General features: G+C 36.3%; 1 long non-coding RNA gene across 1 annotated transcript in view; it reads left to right on the top strand.

Annotated features, from left to right (window-relative positions):
* Window positions 1-15,225, top strand: part of LOC103096122 (uncharacterized) — a 52,933-nt gene extending 37,708 nt beyond the window's left edge. The window contains exons 5-7 of the long non-coding RNA XR_008915373.1: window positions 11,302-11,403; window positions 11,607-11,654; window positions 14,354-15,225. This is a non-coding gene — a long non-coding RNA (uncharacterized LOC103096122). The remainder of the gene's footprint in view (window positions 1-11,301; window positions 11,404-11,606; window positions 11,655-14,353) is intronic.
* The last annotated feature ends 6,312 nt before the right edge of the window (window positions 15,226-21,537 follow it).

The following is a 21,537-nucleotide window of genomic DNA, read 5'->3' as shown; positions in this document are numbered from 1 at the left end:
GGTGTATGACCCTTCTGATCACTTGCTGGAGTCTTTTTGCTAGTATCCTATTTAAGATTTTTGCATCTATATTCATTAGGGAGATCTGTCTATAGTTTTCTTTCTCTGTTTTTGACCTGCCTGGTTTTAGAATCAGTACCATGTTTGTGTCATAAAAGGAGTTTGGCAGAACTCCCTCTTTGCTTATTATGTCAAATAGTTTTTATAGTATTGGGGTTAACTGTTCTCTGAATGTTTGATAGAATTCACTGGTGAATCCATCAGGCCCTGGGGATTTTTTCTTAGGAAGTACTTTGATGGCTTGTTGGATTTCATTTTTTGATATAGGATTATTTAAGCTTCTATTTCTTCTTCTGTTAGTCTAGACAGTTTGTATTTTTGTATATATTCATCCATATCACCTAAATTAGTTTATTTATTGCCATATAATTGGGCAAAGTAATTTTTAATGATTGCCTTAATTTCCTCTTCATCGAAGGTGATGTCCCCCTTTTCATCTTTGATGCTGTTAATTTGCTTTTCTTTTTCCTTTTTTTAATTCAATTGACCAGTACTTTGTTTGTTTTGTTTGTTTTTTCAAAGTACCAGCTTCTTGTCTTATTTATTAAATCAATAGTTCTATCACTTTTAATTTTATTAATTTCTCCCTTCATTTTTAGGATCTCTACTTTGCTTTTCTGCTTGGGGGTTTTTAATTTGATCGCTTTTGAGTTTTTTTATTTGCATTTCCAATTGATTGATCTCTGCTCTCCCTTGTTTGTTAATATATGCACTCAGGGATATGAATTTACCTCTGATTACTGCTTTGGCTGAAACCCAAAATGTTTAAAAGGTTTTCTCGCCATTGTCATTTTCCTCGATGAAATTATTAATTGTTTCTATGATTTCTTCTCTAACTAAATGATTTTGGAGTATCATACTGTTTAATTTCCAATTATTTTTTGATTTGGTTTTCCAAGTACCATTACTGATCATTATTTTTATTGCCTTGTGATCTGAGAACTCTGCATTTATTATTTCTGCTTTTCTGCATATGAGTGCCATGTTTCTGTGACCTAGTGTATGGTCAATCTTTGTAATTGTGCCATGTGGTGCTGAGAAGAAGGTGTATTCTTTTTTGTCTCTATTTATTTTTCTCCATATGTCTATTAACTCTAATTTTTCTAAGATTTCATTCACTTCTTTTACCTCGTTCTTATTTATTTTTTGATTTGATTTATCTAAATTTGATAATGGTTGGTTCAAGTATCCCATTAATATGGTTTTACTCTCTATTTCTTCCTTCAATTCTCCTAGTTTCTCCATTAGAAATTTGGGTGCTATATTATTTGGTGCATACATGTTGATTAGTGATATTTCCTCATTATCTAAAGGCCCTTTTAACAAAATATAATTACTTTCCCTATCCCTTTTGATCATGTCTATTTTTGCTTTGGCTTTATCAGATATCATGATTGACACTCCTGCCTTCTTTCTGTCAGTTGAGGCCCAGAAGGTCTTACTCCATCCTTTAATTCTGACCTTGTGGGTGTCTACCCTCCTCATGTGTGTTTCTTGAAGACAACATATGGTAGGGCTTTGGATTCTATTCCATTATGCTATTCATCTGCATTTTATGGGTAAGTTCATCCCATTCGTGTTCAAAGTTATGATTGTCACTTGTGGACTCCCTGGCATTTTGATAACCTTCCCTAATTCTAACCTTTCTTCTTCAGCTCTACCAGTGATTTGCTTTAAATCAATCCCCCTTGTCCCCTCCTTTGATATGTTTCTTTTTCTAGTCCCTCCCCTTTTGTTCCCTCCCCCTCCCCCCTCTTCTTCCTCCCTTTTTTGTGTTCCCTCCCCCCTATCCCCCTTGGTTTTCCCTTCTCCCTTCCCTTGTTGGTTAAGATAGAATTCACGATCCCAATGGATCTGGATGTTCTTCCCTCTCAGAGTTGATTTCCCTGATAGTAAGGTTTAAGTAAAAACTCTCCTCCTCTCCTTCTTATAGGAGTTTTCTTCCCCTCCCTTTCCCGTGTGAATCTTTGTGTGAGAATGATTATTCTATTTGGTCTTTCTTTTCCACCTATTTACACATTACATTTTCCCCACTTGTTAAAATACATAGATTGATATAAATGTAGTCCTTATAGAAGAGAGTTTGAGCAAAAGAAAAAGATAACATTTTTCTCCTTTTCCCTTTCCTTCATATTTACCTTTTCAGGTATTCCATGCTCTTTGTCTTTTGATATTGAACTTTCCACAGAGCACTGGTCTTTTCTTTGCAAAAACTTAGAAATCTTCTATTTTATTGAATGCCCATACTTTCCCCTGGAAGTATATAGTCAGTTTTGATGGGTAGCTGATTCTTGGTTGAAGACCCAGCTCTCTTGCCTTTCTGAAAATCATGTTCCATGCCTTACGGTCATTCAGAGTGGAACTTGCAAGGTCTTGTGTGACCCTGATTGGCATTCCTTTATATCTAAATTGTCTTTTTCTGGCTTCTTGTAAGATTGTTTTCTTTTGCTTAAAAGCTTTGGAATTTGGCAATTACATTCCTGGGAATTATCTTTTGGGAATTTAGTGTAGAGGGTGTTCTGTGAACTCTTTCAGTGCCTGTATTTCCCTCTTGTCCTAGGATTTCTAGGCAATTTTCTTTGATTATATCTTGTATTACGATGTTGAGTTTGCTTTTTATTTCTGGCTTTTCTGGTAGTCCAATTATTCTTAAATTGTCTCTTCTCCCTCAATTTTCCCAGTCTATGACCTTGTCAGTGAGATATTTTATGTTCTCTTCTAATTTCTTGGTGTTTTGCCTTTGCTTTATTAATTCTTGCTCTTTGTCTTCGAGTTGCCTAATTCTGACGTTTAAAGCCTGGTTTTCCTTTTCAGTTTGGTCAAACTGGTTTTGTAGATGCATGAATTTCTTTTGCATTATTTCCCACTTTTCCTCCCAGAAGGCTTCCATCTTTTTGATCCTTTCAGATTCAAATTCTTCATGGGTTTGTGGAGAGTTTCCATTTCCTTTGGGAGGTTTTGGAGCATTTGCTTGTGTTTCCTCTTCTATCTCCTCTGTGTTTTGTATTTTTGCTCCATAAAATGTATCCAAAGTCACCCCTTTCTTCTCATTTTTCTTGGAGTTTTGAAGCTTTTGTGCTTCTGTAGAGTTTGCCATCTCTATCTAAGTGGGGAAGTCTTGCTTTTCTTACCTCTGTCTGGTGTTCAGAGGTTTTAGCCCTCGGCAAATTGTCCATTCTCCTCAGATGTTCCATCTTCCCAGGGAGGCCAGGAATTGCTGGTGTTTCTGTGTTACTGCCCTCCTCAGTTCCCTCCTGATACTTCTCCATTTCCTTACTTCCACACTTTGAGCCTGCTTCGGCACTCTCCGTGGGGTGTTTTAATGCCTTTGCTGGCCAGAAGAGCCTGCACTCTGAGGGGGGAGTGGCCGCAGCTTCCCAGAGCTCTGAGGGCTCCTGATACTATTAACTTTCACTGGGTTGAACTGAGTATGCCCTGAGGCAGGGACCTTCTGTGAGACTCAGATGGAAGGATCCAGCCAGGGGGATACAGGCTCCCCCTGTCTCTGTTTCCCTGCTGTCTGTGTTGAGTGCCCCCTCAACTGAGTCAGGTTGTTTTCAGGAAGTGGCCTTCAGAATAGCCGGCCCTGAGTCTCTGAAGTTCCCTCTGCTGCCTTGGACTCAGCACTCTGGGTTGGGGGGGGGGATGGGTCCTGGGACCTTCCTTCTATCTACCCCTTAGGTCTGAGTGATCATGGGTTCTGGCTTTTGGGGGGGGGGGCGTACCTTTTGTTCCAGGTCCAGGAGGAGGATTCCCGGGGTCTATGCTGTTGTTCCTTTTGAATTTTGGTGCCCTAGGAGCATATAGTTTGAATTCGGTAGGGAAGGGTTTCTGGAGATCTGAACTTTAGCTTTCTCTAACCCGCCATCTTGACTGGAAGTCCCTATCTGGGGATTTTTAATTTCTTCTATTTCTAATTTTTTAAGTTGCAAGCCCAATTCATTGATCTCTTCCCTCTCTATTTTGTTGTTATTGGCACTCAGAGATATCAATTTTCCCCTGCCTTCTGCTTTGACTACATTCCATAGGATTTGATATGATGTCTCTTCCTTGCCATTCTTTTTAATGAAGTCCATAATTGTTTCTATGATTTATTTTATGATCCACCAGTTTTGAAGAATTAGATTATATAGTTTCCAGTTATTTTTAAATTTGTCTTTCCATACACCCTTGTTAAGAACATGTTTTATTCCATTATGATCTGGAAAAGTTGTATTATTTCTGCTTTTCTGCATTTGTTTGCAATATTTCTATGCCCTAGTACATGATTGATCTTTTGTATATGTACTAGGTACTGCTGAGAAGAAGGCATAGTATTTTTTATCCCTGTTCCATTTTCTCCAGATATCTATTAGTTCTAATTTTTATGAAATTTTACTCACCTTCCTTACATATTTCTTATTTATTTTTTGGTTCAATTTATCTAGTTCTGAAAGGAGAAGGTTGAGATCTTCCACTAGTATGTTCTTGCTATCTAGTTCCTACTTGAGTTTCTTTAATTTCTCCTTAAAATCTATATGCTGTACCATTTGGTGCATAAATGTTTAGAAATGATATTACTTCATTGTTTATAGTACCCTTTATAAAAAAATTAATTTCCTTCCTTATCTCTTTTAATTAGATCAATTTCTACTTTGTCTTTGTCTGGCATCATGATTGTTTCTCCTGCTTTTTTTTTTTTTAATATATTTTATTTGATCATTTCCAAGCATTATTCGTTAAAGACATAGATCATTTTCTTTTCCTCCCCCCCACCCCCCATAGCCAACGCGTAAGTCCACTGGGCATTAGATGTTTTCTTGATTTGAACCCATTGCTTTGTTGATAGTATTTGCATTAGAGTGTTCATTAAGAGTCTATCCTCTGTCATGTCCCCTCAACCCCTGTAGTCTAGCAGTTGCTTTTTCTCGGTGTTTCCACTCCCATAGTTTATCCTTTACTTATGAATGGTGTTTTTTTCTCCTGGATCCCTGCAAGTTGTTCAGGGACATTACACTGCCACTAATGGAGAAGTCCATTACATTCGATTATACCACAGTGTATTAGTCTCTGTGTACAATGTTCTCCTGGTTCTGCTCTTCTCGCTCTGCATCACTTCCTGGAGGTTGTTCCAGTCTCCATGGAACTCCTCCACTTTATTATTCCTTTTAGCACAATAGTATTCCATCACCAACATATACCACAGTTTGTTCAGCCATTCCCCAATTGATGGGCATCCCCTCGTTTTCCAGTTTTGGGCCACCACAAAGAGCGCAGCTATGAATATTTTTGTACAAGTCTTTGTGTCCATTATCTCTTTGGGGTATAGACCCAGCAGTGCTATGGCTGGGTCAAAGGGTAGATATTCTTTTGTCGCCCTTTGGGCATAGTTCCAAATTGCCCTCCAGAATGGTTGGATCAGTTCACAACTCCACCAGCAATGAATTAATGTCCCTACTTTGCCACATCCCCTCCAGCATTCATTACTTTCCTTTGCTGTTATGTTAGCCAATCTGCTAGGTGTGAGGTGATACCTCAGAGTTGTTTTGATTTGCATCTCTCTGATTATAAGAGATTTAGAACACTTCTTCATGTGCTTGTTAATGGTTTTGATTTCTTTATCTGAGAACTGCCTATCCATTTCCCTTGCCCATTTATCAATTGGAGAATGGCTTGATTTTTTGTACAATTGATTTAGCTCATTATAAATATGAGTAACTAAACCTTTGTCAGAGGTTTCTATGAAGATTTTTTCCCAATTTGTTGTTTCCCTTCTGATTTTAGTTATATTGGTTTTGTTTGTACAAAAGCTTTTTAGTTTGATGTAGTCAAAATTATTTATTTTACATTTTGTGATTCTTTCTATATCTTGCTTGGTTTTAAAGCCTTTCCTCTCCCAAAGGTCTGACATGTATACTGTTCTGTGTTTACCCAATTTACTTATGGTTTCCTTCTTTATGTTTAAGTCACTCACCCATTTTGAATTTATCTTGGTGTAGGGTGTGAGGTGTTGATCTATTCCTAGTCTCTCCCACACTGTCTTCCAATTTTCCCAGCAGTTTTTATCAAATAGTGGATTTTTGTCCCAAAAGCTGGGATCTTTGGGTTTATTGTATACTGTCTTGCTATTTGGTCTTTCTTTACCCCCTATTTATACATTACATTTTCCCCACATATTAGTATACATAGATTGATATAAATGTAGTCCTTATAGAAGAGAGTTTGAGTAAAAGAAGAAGATAACATTTTTCCCCTTTCCTTAATATTTACCTTTTCAGGTATTCCTTGCTCTTTGATTTTCGGTATCAAACTTTCCACAGAGCTCTGGTCTTTTCTTTGCAAAAAGTGGGAAGTCTTCTATTTTGTTGAATGCCCATACTTTCCCTTGGAAGTATATAGTCAGTTTTGCTGGGTAGCTGATTCTTGGTTGGAGACCCAGCTCTCTTGCCTTTCTGAAGATCATGTTCCATGCCTTACGATCATTCAGAGTAGAACTTGCAAGGTCTTGTGTGACCCTGATTGGCATTCCTTTATATCTAAATTGTCTTTTTCTGGCTTCCTGTAGGATTTTTTCTTTTGTTTGATAGCTTTGGAATTTGGCAATTACATTCCTGGGAGTTGTCTTTTGGGGGTTTAGTGTAGAAGGTGTTCTGTGAGCTCTGTCAGTGGCTGTATTGCCCCCTTGTTCTAGAATCTCTGGGCAATTTTCTTTGATTATATCTTGTATCACCATGTCCAGTTTGGTGTTTATTTCTGGCTTTTCTGGGAGTCCAATTATTCTTAAATTATCTCTTCTCCCTCTATTTTCCAGATCTATCACCTTGTTGGTGAGATATTTTATGTTCTCTTCTAATTTCTTGGTGTTTTGGCTTTGCTTTATTTGTTCTTGCTTTAAAGCCTGGTTTTCTTTTACAGTTTGGTCAAACTGGTTTTGTAGATGCGTGAATTTCTTTTGCATTATTTCCCACTTTTCCTCCCAGAAGGCTTCCATCTTTTTGGTCATTTCTGATTCAAATTCTTCATGGGTTTGTGGAGAGTTTCCATTTCCTTTGGAAGGTTTCGGAGCATTTTCTTGTATATCTTCTTCTATCTGCTCTGTATTTTGTATTTTGGCTCCATAGAATGTGTCCAAAGTCGCCCCTTTCTTCTTATTTTTCTTGGTATTTTGGGGCTTCTGTGCTTCTGTGGAGTTTGCCATCTCTGAATGTGGAGGATTAGCTTTTCTTATCTCTGTCTGGTGTTCAGAGGCTTTAGTCCTGGGCAGATTGTTGGTTCTATGAGCTTTCCCTGGGTTAAACTGAATATGCCTCACTGGAACTGGAATGGAAGGGTCGGACCACGAGGCCACACTCTCCCCCTGGCTCTCTGGGTCGGGTTGCTTTCCGAAAGTTGCCTTCAGAATCGCTGGCCGTGATGCTGTTCCGTCGGCCTGCGGGGGGATGGGCTGCAGCTTCCCCAAGCTCCGAGGGCAGGGACTTTCACTGAGACTTGGATAGCAGGATCCAGCCCGTGAGGCTGTCTTGCCTGCCCTGAGGGTTGTTGTTGTTTGGACCCTGCTCTCTGCAGCTGGAGCTCCAGGCAGTGACTTTCACTGGGACTCGGATAGAAGGCCCTGAGGGTTGTTGTTCCGAGGACCCTGCTCTCTGAGCCGGGCCGGGCTGCGGCTTCCCGGAGCCTTGGACTCTGAGCTCCTACCCCTTAGGTCCGAGTGATCTCGGGTTCTGTCTTTTGAGTGGAACCGTACCTTTTGATCCGGGTCCAGGTCCAGGAGAAGGGTTCCCAGGGTCTGTGCTGTTGATCGTTTTGAATTTCGGCACCTTAGGAGCTTATAGTTTGAGATTGGTCGGGAAGGGTTTTCCGGAGATCTGAACTTTAGCTTTCTCTAAGCCGCCATCTTAACCGGAAGTCAACTCCTGCTTTTTTTTTTACTTTAGATGATGTATAATAAATTCTGCTCCAGCCTTTTGCCTTGAATCTGTGTCTGTCATCCTTCCTTAGATGTGTTTCTTATAAACAATATATAGTAAGATTCTGGTTTTTAATACACTCTACTATCTGCTTCCATTTTATGGGTGAGTTCATCCCATTCACATTAAACTTCATGATTTCTACCTGTGTATTGCCCTTCATCTTATTATCCCCTTTAGATTCTGCTCTATTCCTTTTTTCTCTATTCCTCCTTATTAGTATTTTGGATTTTGTCAGCCCCCCCCACTTTCTCCTCCCTCCAATTATCTCCCTCTTCCCTTGTCTTATTTCCCTTCTACCTCTCTGTAGGGTAAAATAAAATTCTATACTCCATTGAGTAGGATAAGATAGAATTCTATACCCCAGTGACTATACTTGTTTTTCCCTCTCTGAGCCAATTAAGATGAGAGTAAAGTTTTAGTATTGCTTATCACCACCCTTATCCTCCCCTCTCTATAATGAATTTTTATGCCTCTTTATGTCATATAATTTTCTTCATTCTCTCTCTCCCTTCCTTTTTTTCCCTTAGTATAGCCTTCTCTTTTAGTCCTTAATTGATTTTTAATATATCATCCTCATGTATACATACATATATATATATGTATATATATATATATATATCATTCCAGATCATCACATTTACATACACATCATATCATCATATACATCATATCATCATAATCAGCTTGCTTCTCCACCCTCATTCTGAATAAATTCCTTCTATCTTCTCTACTGTCAAGAGTAATTTTTTAGAATAATAAAAATCCTCTTTCCATGTACACATATGAACATTTTGATCTGAACGAGTCCTTTAAATTTTCTCTTTCTTATTTACATTTTTGGGCTTCTCTTGTATCTCATGTTGGGATTTCACATTTTTTGTTTAGGTCTGACTTATTCCTCAGATATTCTTGGAAATCTTCTATCTTATTGAATGACCATTTTTCTCCCAAAAGAATATACTCAGTTTTCCAAAATCTTTTACCTTCCTAAATATCATATCCCATGCCTTTCAATTCTTTAATGTAGAAGCCAATAGTTCCTGTGTGATCCTGATTGTAGCTCAATGTTATTTGAATGGTTTCTTTCTGGAAGTTTGAAGAATTTTCTCTTTAGCTTGGTGGCTTTTGAATTTAGCTACTACATTCGTTGAATTTGTTATTTGAGAATTTCTTTCTGGAGGTGATCTGTGAATTCAATTTCTATTTTATTTTATTGTTTGAGGATCTTTGGGCAGTTATCTTTGATAATTTCTTATAATATTATGTCCAAGATTTTTTTCTTGATCATGGCTTTCAGGTACTCCAATAATTCTCAAATTGTCTCCCCTGGATCTATTGTCTAGGTCAATTGTTTTTTCAATAAGATATTTCATGTTTTCCTGTTTTTTCTTTCTCATTCTTTTGATTCTCCTCTATTGTTTCTTGATTTTTCATGTAGTCATTAGTTCCTAGATGGTCACTTCTGATTTTTACAACCTGATTTTCCTCTGTTAGTTTTTGGTTTTCCTTTTTCAATTGACTCATTTTTTGTTGCATCACTTTCATTTCTCCTTACATCACTTTGTTTTCTTCTTGCATCACTTTAATTTATCTTCCCCACTTTTTCTCTGCCTCTCTTAATTGGTTTTTGAAGTATTTTTGAGATCTTCCAGAATTTGTGTCCAATACATATTTTTCTTTTGGACCTTGGGTGTGTTTCCTTTGCTTTCACTGTACCTTCTGTGTCTCTACCTTGGTCTTTGTCACCATAAAAATTCTTTAGAGTAGTTGTTTGCTGTTTGTTGTTGTTTGCTATTTTTTCCTATCTAATTATTGGTAGGATGTATTTTCTGGGAATTTGGGGTACCTTCTTAAATTTCAATCCTTGCTTGATGTTATTCTCAGCCTATTTTCTCTGTCTGATGGCTGAGAGCTCACGGAGCCTCCTCTACCTGATGATTCAATTGACCCGTGAGGTGCTGATGACTTAAAGACTTGCCTCAGGCTTGGGCATAAGCTTTTGATCTCACTCTGACCTTGATCAGATCAGGGGATGATCAAATTCTAGCCCCCAGGCTTAGGCTCAAGTTTTTGGTCTTGATGCCCAATCAGACATATCCTTGATGTCCCTGTCTTGGAGCTTTGCTCTCAGCTTTAAGCAGAAAGATAAGTACTTAGTATTTAGTACTACCAGCCACCCCAAACTGTGTACTATGTCCTTATACCAAGCCCAGACTGGAAATCTTGACTTTCCTCTGGGCCCATATGGATCAGCTCACTTCAGCCCAGACTACCCTGTGCTGGGACTCTGAACTCAAACCAGGTTTGAAATTTTAAGGGATGTGGGTTGGCTTGTTTCACTATTTGCCCAGGCAGGATCTCAGGATCTGAACATTGGTTTGGACTTAAGTTGAAAACCTGGGACAGCAGATGGAGGGGGGAATGTAGCTTGCTCTTGGCTTGCTCTTCTCTCCTTGCTACAGCCATTTTCTGGCTCTGCTTTCCTCTCATCCCAGCTTTCCAGATGATCTCTGCCTACCTTTTGAGTTTTTCTTTTCTTGAGAGTTGCTTCATTCTGACTCCTTGTTGGTTCTTTCACTGCGGTATTTGTTTTGTGGAAATATTTTAGTCTTGGTCAGAGAGGATTCTTGTGGTGATACAGAATTCCTGTGGTTTACTCCTCCATCTTGGCTCCACTCCCGGAAGCCAATACTCTCCTTTTCCATCTCTATTCCTTTCATCCTTTAGTTCCCCTCTAGATCAAGTACCATCTCCCCTAGTTTTTGATGCTCCATTCAACAAAATTACTTTTGTTAACAAATGTTATATATATATATGTGTGTGTGTGTGTGTGTGTGTGTGTGTGTGTGTGTGTGTGTGTGTGTGTGTGTATAGTTAGTTAGTTAAATAACTATTTTGTATTGACTTATCTGTGAAGATGTAATATCCTTTCACTCTATAGATTTAAGACCCTGTGGGTTAGTTCTCTAATTTTTCTCTTCCCTAAATCTTAGCACAATACCTGTACATAAAGCATAGTAGGTGCTTTAAAAGTACTTGGTTATTGATTTTCTAGGTGATTAGGAGATCTTCTCTCCTTTTTTCTTCTGGGTATGAAATGGTGTACTTTATACCCAGCAACATAGCAACTCCAATCCCCAACATTGTCTTAAGTGTATAAAGCCCTTCCACATATACCTCCACCCCTCACTCACCTAGTCACATCTCCCCCTTGATAGTTGTAAATTATTTGTTAAAGAGACTCTCATTATTTATGTTAAAGAGACTCTTATTACTCTCACCCTGACAACAGGCCGGACTCCAAATCTGAGCACTGAAATCAAGAAAAAATTTGAGAAAGTTTGTATAGACAGAGGAATTAGGAAAGAAAACATTTTAGACGTGTCTGAAGTTGGTAAGTCCTACTTATTCCTGTGTTCTTATCTTGAATTTCTCTAGATGACAATGAAGAGAATTTCATTGGGGGGAAACTCTCAGATTAATTTTCCTATCCTTACCCAAGAAAGTCCTATTCCTTTTCTCTCTGTCATGGTGACAAACAAAAGTGAAGCAGGTCTTGAATGTAAGCATCATTGGTTTCTTGCTTTCTCTTCACAGATCACTGCTAGCAGTTTGACCAATAAGGAAGTTCACTTTGTCCTTCAGGTCTGTAATATTTAACTTTGGAATTATTCTTTGGAGTCCCCCAGGGGATAGTGACAAAATATAAATCAGATTGCTTTTTTAGGAGTCCCCAATGTTTTGTTGACCCAAAAATGAGGGTAATTAATATTCCCTTTCTTACTGGGGTCATTTAAAGTATCTTATATTTACTTAAAAATAGCTTAACCATCCCTTTTACTCTTCTTTCCCTGCCTAGTCCCATTGTTTTTCCTTTCTAACCTTTTTGCTAAATTTGATATGTGAGTTTAAGAAGAGAGTGTGGAAAGAGTTCAGAATTGTGGATTAGAATGAGTGGGGAATGAACTCAAGGCTGTGGGTTGAAGGAATGTAGGTATGAAGGGAGATCCTGGCTAGGAATTGGGGTGAGGGTAGAGGTGATTTTAGCCTGCGATTGAGGAACATTCTCTACTTTAGTAATCCATTCAATTATATTTTCCCAACTCTGATTCTCCTAAATGATATTTATCCCTGTAAAAGATGAGAAATAGATAAAGAAGAATAAAATAGCCTAATGTAGCTCCCACATGGGTGTTTTTCAGCCTGACTTTCAGCATCAGCTTTCTTGGTCAGTCAAAAGAGACAGAGAGAGTGAACACTTCCTTGTTCAGCCCTTTTATACTCTCTCTTACTTTCAGGTCAAATTCAGAGTCATGTCTGGATCAAACTCAGAGTCATGTACCCTATGTACATAATGTAGGTGACACAAACTCCCACAAACTCATGTAGATTCACACAGATGCATGCCACTTGTGTGACCCAGAAAGGGGAGGAGGGTAGAACTTTCCTCACACATCACCCTTTTGATTCTTTGAGAGACTACCATGTTAAAAATACCCTCACTTGGGATTTCTGGAAGATTAACATGTCAGGTCTCCCCAGTGAATCATTACACATATATAGCCTATACATCTAAAGAGTCTCTTACTAGAGGTGTATAAAATATTACTCCTTGCCCTGAGGGAATCCCAATAATTTGGGGAATAAGAGGGAAAGAAAAGAAAAAGGAGAAAGAAAATTAAAAAATGATTGATGTATTAACAAAAAGCCCTTTGGGGGCACTCCCCTTTGGCCTAAGAGTTTACATTCAGAATAAATTATTGGTTCAACCTCCTTCAGTTCAGTTCATTATATCCCAAAATTTGCTCTGGATCCCTTGATGTAGAGTATGATTTCTGTAGGCATCCTTATGGCATCTTCTTTAGAAAATCCACTTTCTTGATTTGGAGTGTTCGTGATTTTTCTCTTCCTAAAATTGCCTTATAAGATCTTAACCATTGGATTTTAGGATAATTATACAACCCCCCCCCCCACTTAGGAATGTCTTGACCAAAACTAGAATCACCCCAGAATACATGGCTGAGCTATGAAATATATGAATCAATTCTCAAAAGAAAACTAAAAACAAATAGAAGAGAAGAAAATAAATTCTGGATAATATATATATATATATATATATATATATATATATATATATAATCCAATGTGTATAATATTATAAATAAAAATAAAACCATGACAGGTTTGAATCACCAGCAAGGCCCAATTAAAGTGACTTCTGTCCTATAAGTATGCAAGACTACGGAAAATTGCCATACTATAAAAGAAAAAAAGGGGGAAAAAGTCTAAGATGAAAGGAAAAGGAATTTCCTGATCTGGTTTTACCTTCAATCTCAAGGAGAGAGGAGCCAAATGAAAACCAAATGAAGTTAGTTGTGGAAATCTGGCACTGGGAATTACAATCTTTGAATTTGCCATACAGCTGCTTCACCAAACTTCAAAACAAGTCTTCTGTCTTGGCATATATCCTCATCAGTCTCAAAGAGATTGTTGGTCTCTTTGACTTTGTGCTTCTTTGCACTGTCCTTCAAGGATTCCTCATTTTGTCTTGCCAATGTGTTGTCACTGCCACCAATTTCATCTTTGCAACATTTCTTAAATAGGCTTCCTTCTCTTCTCTGATACTGCCAACTCTAGTACAATCCTTGATTACTTTACTCCCAGATTATACTAGCCTGCTGGTTAGTCTGCTTGTCTCAAGTATCTTCCCTCACCACACTTAGTCACCAATGTGACTTTCCTAAAGTACAGATCTGACTATATTACCTTCTTATTTTAAAAAAATCCAGTAGATACCTATTGCCTCTAAAATAAAAAACAAAATCCTATATTGTCATTCATGGCCTTCATAACCACCCCCCTTCTACCTTTCCAGTCATCTTGTATTTTAGTACCTAATATGTACTCTTTAACCCTTTGACACTGTCCTTCTCACTGTTCCATAAGTAAGACACTATATCTCTTGGCTCTGGACATTTTTTTCTAAATGTCCTCTATATATGGAAATCTCTCTTTCCTCCACTCCAACTACTGGTCCCCTTGGTCAGCAGTTTATGTCAACTAAAATTATATTTCCTACAAGAAATCTCCCCCAGATTCTTTTAATTGTAATGCATTCTCTCTGTTAAATATTTTCTATTTATCTTGTATAGAGTTCCTTTAGTATGTATTTGTTTACATGTGGTTCCTCCCCCATTAGATCATAAGCTTCTTGATTGTCTTTTCCTTCTTCTTTGTATTCCTGGTGCTTAGCACAGTGACAGACACATAGCAGGTTCTTAATAAAAGTTTATTGAATTGAATTGTCACTCTCAACTTAAACTGTTACTATGTTTTGTCATCAGGTTCCTGTTGTCCTCTAGTGATTCCCAGGACAATACTTTCTTCAAAGAATTATCAGCATGAATAATCAACAGTTCTGGAAGCCTTTTTACTTTGATTCTAAGTTTCAAGTGGATTCTGTCCTTTTTTCAAACTCTGCCTCTTTACAGAAAGGACTCTTGGGTGAGATCATCCCTGCAAAGTATAAAAATGGAGACTTGAACCCAGGATTCCATTTCCCGGAAGTCCTTGCTAGCTCCCAGAATTCCCTCTAATCTCACTGAGATTTCCACCTGGGCGGGGTCAAAAATTTCTATTTAACCTGGCTATAAAGGCTACTGGGGTCTTTCCTGTTTCTGCTTCCAAGCAGACTTTCATGATGTAGGTGAGGTTAAATGGGCTTCCACCTAGCACATGCTTCTCTTATTTGTATATTCTTAAATTCTCAATCTTTAATAAAATTCTTAAAAATATAATACTCCTTGCAGAGAGAAACTAATTTCTATCTGCCTCAGTTTCCCCTAAATTTTAATCATAACAATTGAATTTTAATTGTTACAAAAGTCCAATAAATGAGTTACCCTGTGCACTAGGTGTCCTAAGTCTGTTTGGGAAACTTGAATGGATAAGTGAGGGAAAAAGAGTGGAAATTATGTCTAAGCAACAGCAATAAAAGTCTTCAGATCTTTGTATTCATTCAACCACCTCAACTGACTTTTTTGTTTTTAAATTAATTCCTATAAAGTCATGCATAGAAACAAAAATTCAGTCACTCTGCTAGATTATTTTAATAAATTAGGTTTTAACAAAAGGAAAAGAAAAGGCTAATGTTCTATGAAGCTTTTAAATGTCTTGAGATGTCATTCATCTGCCTTTGCCTCTTCTAGGACCACTTACTATTACTGTTGGGGCCTCTCCAATTCTGTATGCTTCTATTCAGAAAAAAAATTTCAAAACCATGATAATGGACACGGCACTCCAATTCTGCTGCTGCTATGAGTCTCATTTTCTCTTGCTTGGAAGAAATAAAACTTGTTGCAACTGTAGTGATTCCTCAGAGGTAGTCTTATCAGAAAGCAGTTGCACATAATTAAACAAACTCAAAATATACACAAAATAGGAAATTTAAGAAGCAATAGACAAATTGAATAATATATATATTTTTATAAAATAAAAAACTAACCAAATTGATAGATCTTGAGCCAAATAGATTAAAAAGAAGAATGATCAATCAAATGAACAGAATTTAAAATGAATATGAAGTCAAAATAAAGACAAAAATCTGAAAAGAACTATCAAAACCTACTACACATAATTACATATCAAAAAATGAAAACTTAAAGGAAATAGAGTATGTCTACAAAAACATAAAAATATATAAAATAATAGCATACCAAATAGAATGCTTATGTAATTTAGTTTTAGAAAAGGAAATTGAGTTATAGAGAAAACAAAAACAAACTTATTGTACATACCTTAACAGAAGAATTCTATTAAGTTTTTAAAGAGAAATTAATTGATGCTATACATATTATTCCCAAAGACTTAGGGAAAAAAAGCCAAACTTTACAAACTCCCCTTAATGAGATAAATACATTACTAATACCTAGACTTTGAACGCATAAATCAAATAAAGATTACTATAGAGTATTGACATTAATGAAGATTGATTTCAAATTCTAAAATATGTATCTGACAAAAGATTCGAACAATACAAGTTTATTAATACCTTTTTATATCACATCTATTTAAATCATATTTAATATAATCCCATTCTTCCTTTGCTAAAAACTTTCTTCCCCATCAAAGAAAAACTTAAAGGTAACCAACACAGGCCACATAGCATTCAATACTCAGTCCTCTGCTTTTTCATAAAAAGTAGGGAGTTTCACTTAATCTCTTCTCAAGGGCCACACTAATTAACATGATAATATAGGGTTTAGCTTAGTTTTTTGTGCTTCTTTCATCATAAGCATTGTATATATTATTCTCTTCATTTTGTTTAACTTATTCTGAACCATTAACACACATCTTCCCATGTTCTATGAGCTCCATATATTTGTAATTTTTGCATCTCAATAATATCATATTATATTATTATATCAGTTTACTTACAGTCTTTTTAAACTAGTCCCCACCTTTTCCCTCCCTTGAATTGCTTCCCTCCCCACCCTTCTAGTTCTCTATATGGCACAAATGAATTCTCTGCCCCAGTGGACTTGATTGTTCTTCCCTCTTTGAGTCAATTTCAATGCATGTAAGAATTAAGTATTTCCTGTCTCCAACCTCTTTACCCTTCCAGCGTATTAGTGTTCTCCTTGAATCCTGCTATGCACTTCTTTATGACATATAAATTTACCCCATTTTGTTTCTTTCCCCATTTCTCTTAGTATTGACCTCTTTCCCACCCTAGTTATATATATGCCTTGGCATTTCATCCTATACAGTTTGTCACTATTCCCTCGAAGTATAATTCTTCTAGCTACTCAGATGATAATAAAGGAGAAACTAGTGGAGCTCAAGGATGAAATAGATAGAAAAACTATACTAGTGGGAGACCTGAACCTTCCTTTATCAGAACTAGATAAATCAAACCAAAAAATAAATAAGAAAGAGGTAAGAGAAGTAAATGAAATCTTAGAAAAATTAGTTAGTAAATATGTGGAGAAAAACAAATAGGAACAAAAAAGGAATACACCTTATTTTCAGCAGCACATGGTACATTCACAAAGATTGACCACTTAGTAGGTCATAATAACATGGCAAACAAATGCAGAAAAGCAGAAATAATAAATTCAACCTTCTCAGATCATAATACAATAAAAATAATGATCAGTAATGGTACATGGAAGGCCAAATCAAAAATTAATTGGAAATTAAATAATATGATACTCCAAAATTGGTTACTTAGAGAACAAATCATAGAAACAATTAATAATTTCATTAAAGAAAATGACAATGATGAGACATCTTTTCAAAATCTATGGGATGCAGCCAAAACAGTAATTAGGGGAAATTTTATATCCCTGAGTTTATATATTAACAAATTAGGGAGGGAAGAGGTAAATGAATTGGACATACAAATCAAAAAAACTTGAAAGCAAACAAATTAAAAATCCCTAGAAGAAAACTAAATTAGAGATCCTAAAAATTAAGGGAGAAATTGATAAAATAGAAAGTGAAAGATCTATTACACTAATAAATAGGACTAGAAGCTGGTATTTTGAAAAAAACAAACAAAATAGACAAAGTACTGGTCAATCTAATAAAGAAAATGAAAAAAGAAAACAAAATTAACAGTATCATAGATGAAAAGAGAGACCTCGCCTCCAGTAAAGAGGAAATTAAGGCAATCAATAAAAACTATTTTGCCCAATTATATGGTAATAAATATGTCATATCTCAAAGTATACTATAATGCAGTGGTCATCAAAGCTATATGGTACTGGCTAAGAGGCAGAATGCAGGATCAGTGGAATAGACTTGGGGCAAGTGAACTCAGTAAGACACTCTATGACAATCCCAAAGTTCCAAGCTTTTGGGACAAAAATCTACTATTTGATAAAATCTGCTGGGAAAACTGGAAGACAATGTGGAAGAGATTAGGTTTGGATCAACACCTCACCCTCTACACCAAGATAAACTCAGAATGGGTGAATGACTTGAAAACAAAGAAGGAAACTATAAGTAAATTAGGTGAACACAGAATAGTATACATGTCAGACCATTGGGAAAGATTTTAAAACCATGCAAGACTTAGAAAAAGTCACAAAACATAAAATCAATAATTTTGATTACATCAAATTAAAAAGTTTTTGTACAAACAAAACCAATGTAACCAAAATTAGAAGGGAATTAACAAATTGGGAAACAATCTTCATAAGAAAAGCCTCTGACAAAGGTCTAATTACTCAAATTTACAAAGAGATAAATCAAAAATCAAGCCATTCTTCAATTGATAAATGGGCAAGGGACATGGATAGGAAGTTTTCAGATAAAGAAATCAAAACTATTAATAAGCACATGAAAAAGTGCTCTAAATCTCTTATAATCAGAGAGATGCAAATCAAAACAACTCTGAGGTAACACCCCACACCTAGCAGGTTGGCTAATGTGACAGCAATGGAAAGTAATGAATGCTGGAGGGGATATGGCAAAGTGGGGACATTAATGCATTGCTGGGGGAGTTGTGAATTGATCCAACCATTATGGAGTGCAATTTGGAACTAACTATGCCCAAAGGGTGATAAAAGACTGTCTGCCCTTTGATCCAGCCATAGCACTGCTGGGTTTGTACCCCAAAGAGATAATAAGGAAAAAGACTTGTACAAGAATATTCATAGCTGTGCTCTTTGTGGTGGCAAAAAATTGGAAAATGAGGGGATGCCCTTCAGTGGGGTTAATGGCTTAACAAATTGTGGTATATGTTGGTGATGGAATACTACTGTGCTTAAAGAAATAATAAAGTGAAGGAATTTCATGGGAACTGGAAAACCTCCAGGAAGTGATGCAAGGCAAAAGGAGTAGAACCAGGAGAACATTATACACAGAGACTGATACACTGGTACAATCGATTGTGATGGACTTCTCCAGTCCAGGCAATGCAGTGATCCTGAACAACCTGGAAGGATCTATGAGAAAGAACACTATCCACATTCAGAGGAAAAACTGTAGAAGTAAAAACACCGAAGAAAAACAACTGCTTGATTACATGTGTCAAGGGAGATATGATTGGGGATATAGATCGTAAAGGAATATCCTAGTGCAAACACCAACAACATGGAAATTGGTTCTGATGAAGGACACATGTAATATCCTGTAGAATTGTGTGTCGGCTATGGGAAGAGTGGGGATGGGGAGGGTGGAATAGAATATGATTTTTTTAACCAAGGAATAATGTTTGAAATTGACCAAATAAAATTACAAAAAATACTCTACATCACTACTGATTAGAGAAGTTCAAATTAAAACAATTCTGAGGTAATACCTCACACCCCTCAGATCAACTAATATGACAGAAAAGGAAAATGTTAAATAGTGGAGATGATATAGGAAAATCAGGACACTAATGCACTGTTGGTGGAATTATAAACTGCTTTGATCATTGTGGAGAACATTTTAGAAGTATATCAAAGAGTCAAAGCACTGTGCATGTATATCCTTTGACATAGCAATATCACTACTAGCTATGTATCCCAAAGACATTTTTTTTAAGGATATGTACAAAAATATTTATAGCAGCTCTTTTTGTGGTGGCAAAGAATTGGAAATTAAAAGAATGGTTGAGCAAAAAGAACAAACAATAGATGCAGAAGAAGCCTTTGACATAATACAACACCCATTCCTATTGAAAATACTAGAAAGTATAGGAATGGAAGGAGTATTCCTCAAAAAAAATAAACAGTATATATTTAAACCCATCAGCAACTATCATGTGTAATGGGAACAAGTTTGAAACCTTCCCAGTAAGATCAGGAGTGAAGCAAGGATGCCCATTATCACTTCTGCTATTTAATATTGTACTAGAAATGCTCGCAGCAATTAGAGAAGAAAAAGAAATTGAAGGAATTAAAGTAGGCAATGAGGAAAATAAACCATCACTCTTTGCAAATGATATGATGGTGTATTTAAAGAATCCAAGAAAATCAACTAAAATGCTAGTGGAAATAATTAACAACTTTAGCAAAGTGTCAGGGTACAAGACAAATCCAAATAAATCATTAGCATTTCTATATATTTCCTAACAAAATTAACAGCAGGAGTTAGAAAAAGAAACTCCATTTTAAATCACTTTAGATAATATAAAATATTTAGAATTTATCTACCTATACATAAAGAAGATTTATATGAACACAACTACAAAATACTGTTCATACAATTAAAACTAGATCTAAATAACTGGAAAACATTAATTGCTCCAGGGTTGGACAAGCGAACATAATAAAAATTATAATCTTACCCAAATTAATCTACTTATTCAGTGCCATATGTATCAAACTACCAAAAACTTTTGATAGAATTATAAAAAATTATAACAAAGTTAATTTGAAAGAACAAAAGATCAAGAATATCAAGGGAAATAATGAAAAAAATGTGAAGGATGGGGGTCTAGCACTACCAGATCTTAAATTATACTATAAAATAGTGGTTATCAAAACAGTATGGTACTGGTTAGGAGACAGAATGGTGGATCAATGGAATAGACTTGGGGCCAATGACCTCAGCAAGATAGTGCACGATAAATCCCAAAATTCCAGCTTTGGGGACAAGAATTTGCTATTTGACAAAAACTACTGGGAAATTGGTAAACAATATGGAAAAATTATTCTTAGATCAACATCTTACACCCTATTCCAAGATAAATTCAAAATGGGTAAATGACTTAAATATAAAGAATGAAATCATAAATAAAGTGAACATAGAACAGTATACCTGTCAGATCTGTGGGAAAGGAAAGAATTTGAGACCAAAAGATAGAGAACATTGCAAAATGTAAAATGAATGATTTTGATTCTATCAAATTAAAAAGGTGTTGTACAAACAAAACTAATGAAACCAAAATTAGAAGGAAAACAAGAAACGGGGAGAAAATTTTTATAACAAAGCTCCCTGACAAAGATTTAACTTCCCAAAGATATAAGGAACTAAGTCAAATTTATAAAAAATCAAGCCATTCAAGGTCAAGGGACATGAATAGACAGTTTTCACATGATGAAATCAAAACTATCAATAAGCACATGAAAAGGTGTTCTAAATCCTTTCTGATTAGAGAAATGAAAATTAAAACAACTCTGAGGTACCACCTTACACCCAGCAGACTGGCCAATATAACAGCAAAGGAAAATGATAAATGTTGGAGTGGATGTGCCCAATTGGAACACACTACTGGTGGAGTTATAAATTTGTCCAACCATTCTGGAGGGCATTTTAAAATAATTCCTCTCCTTTGACCCAGTCATTCCACTGCTGGGGTGGTACTTCAGAGATAATAAGGAAAAAGACATGTACAAAAATATTTATAGCTAAGCTCTTTGTAGTGGCAGAAAACTGGAAAATGAGGGAGTGTCCATCAATTCAGGAATGGCTGAATAAATTTTTGGTATGTGATGGTGATGGAATATTATTGTGTTGAAAGGAATAATGAACTGGAGGAATTCCACATGAACTGGAAAGACCTCCAGGAATTCATACAGAGTGAAAGGAGCAG

The sequence above is a fragment of the Monodelphis domestica genome, chromosome 1 (genome assembly GCF_027887165.1).
Source record: "Monodelphis domestica isolate mMonDom1 chromosome 1, mMonDom1.pri, whole genome shotgun sequence".
Lineage (NCBI taxonomy): Eukaryota > Metazoa > Chordata > Mammalia > Didelphimorphia > Didelphidae > Monodelphis > Monodelphis domestica.
This window is presented reverse-complemented; position numbering and strand designations above follow the sequence as displayed.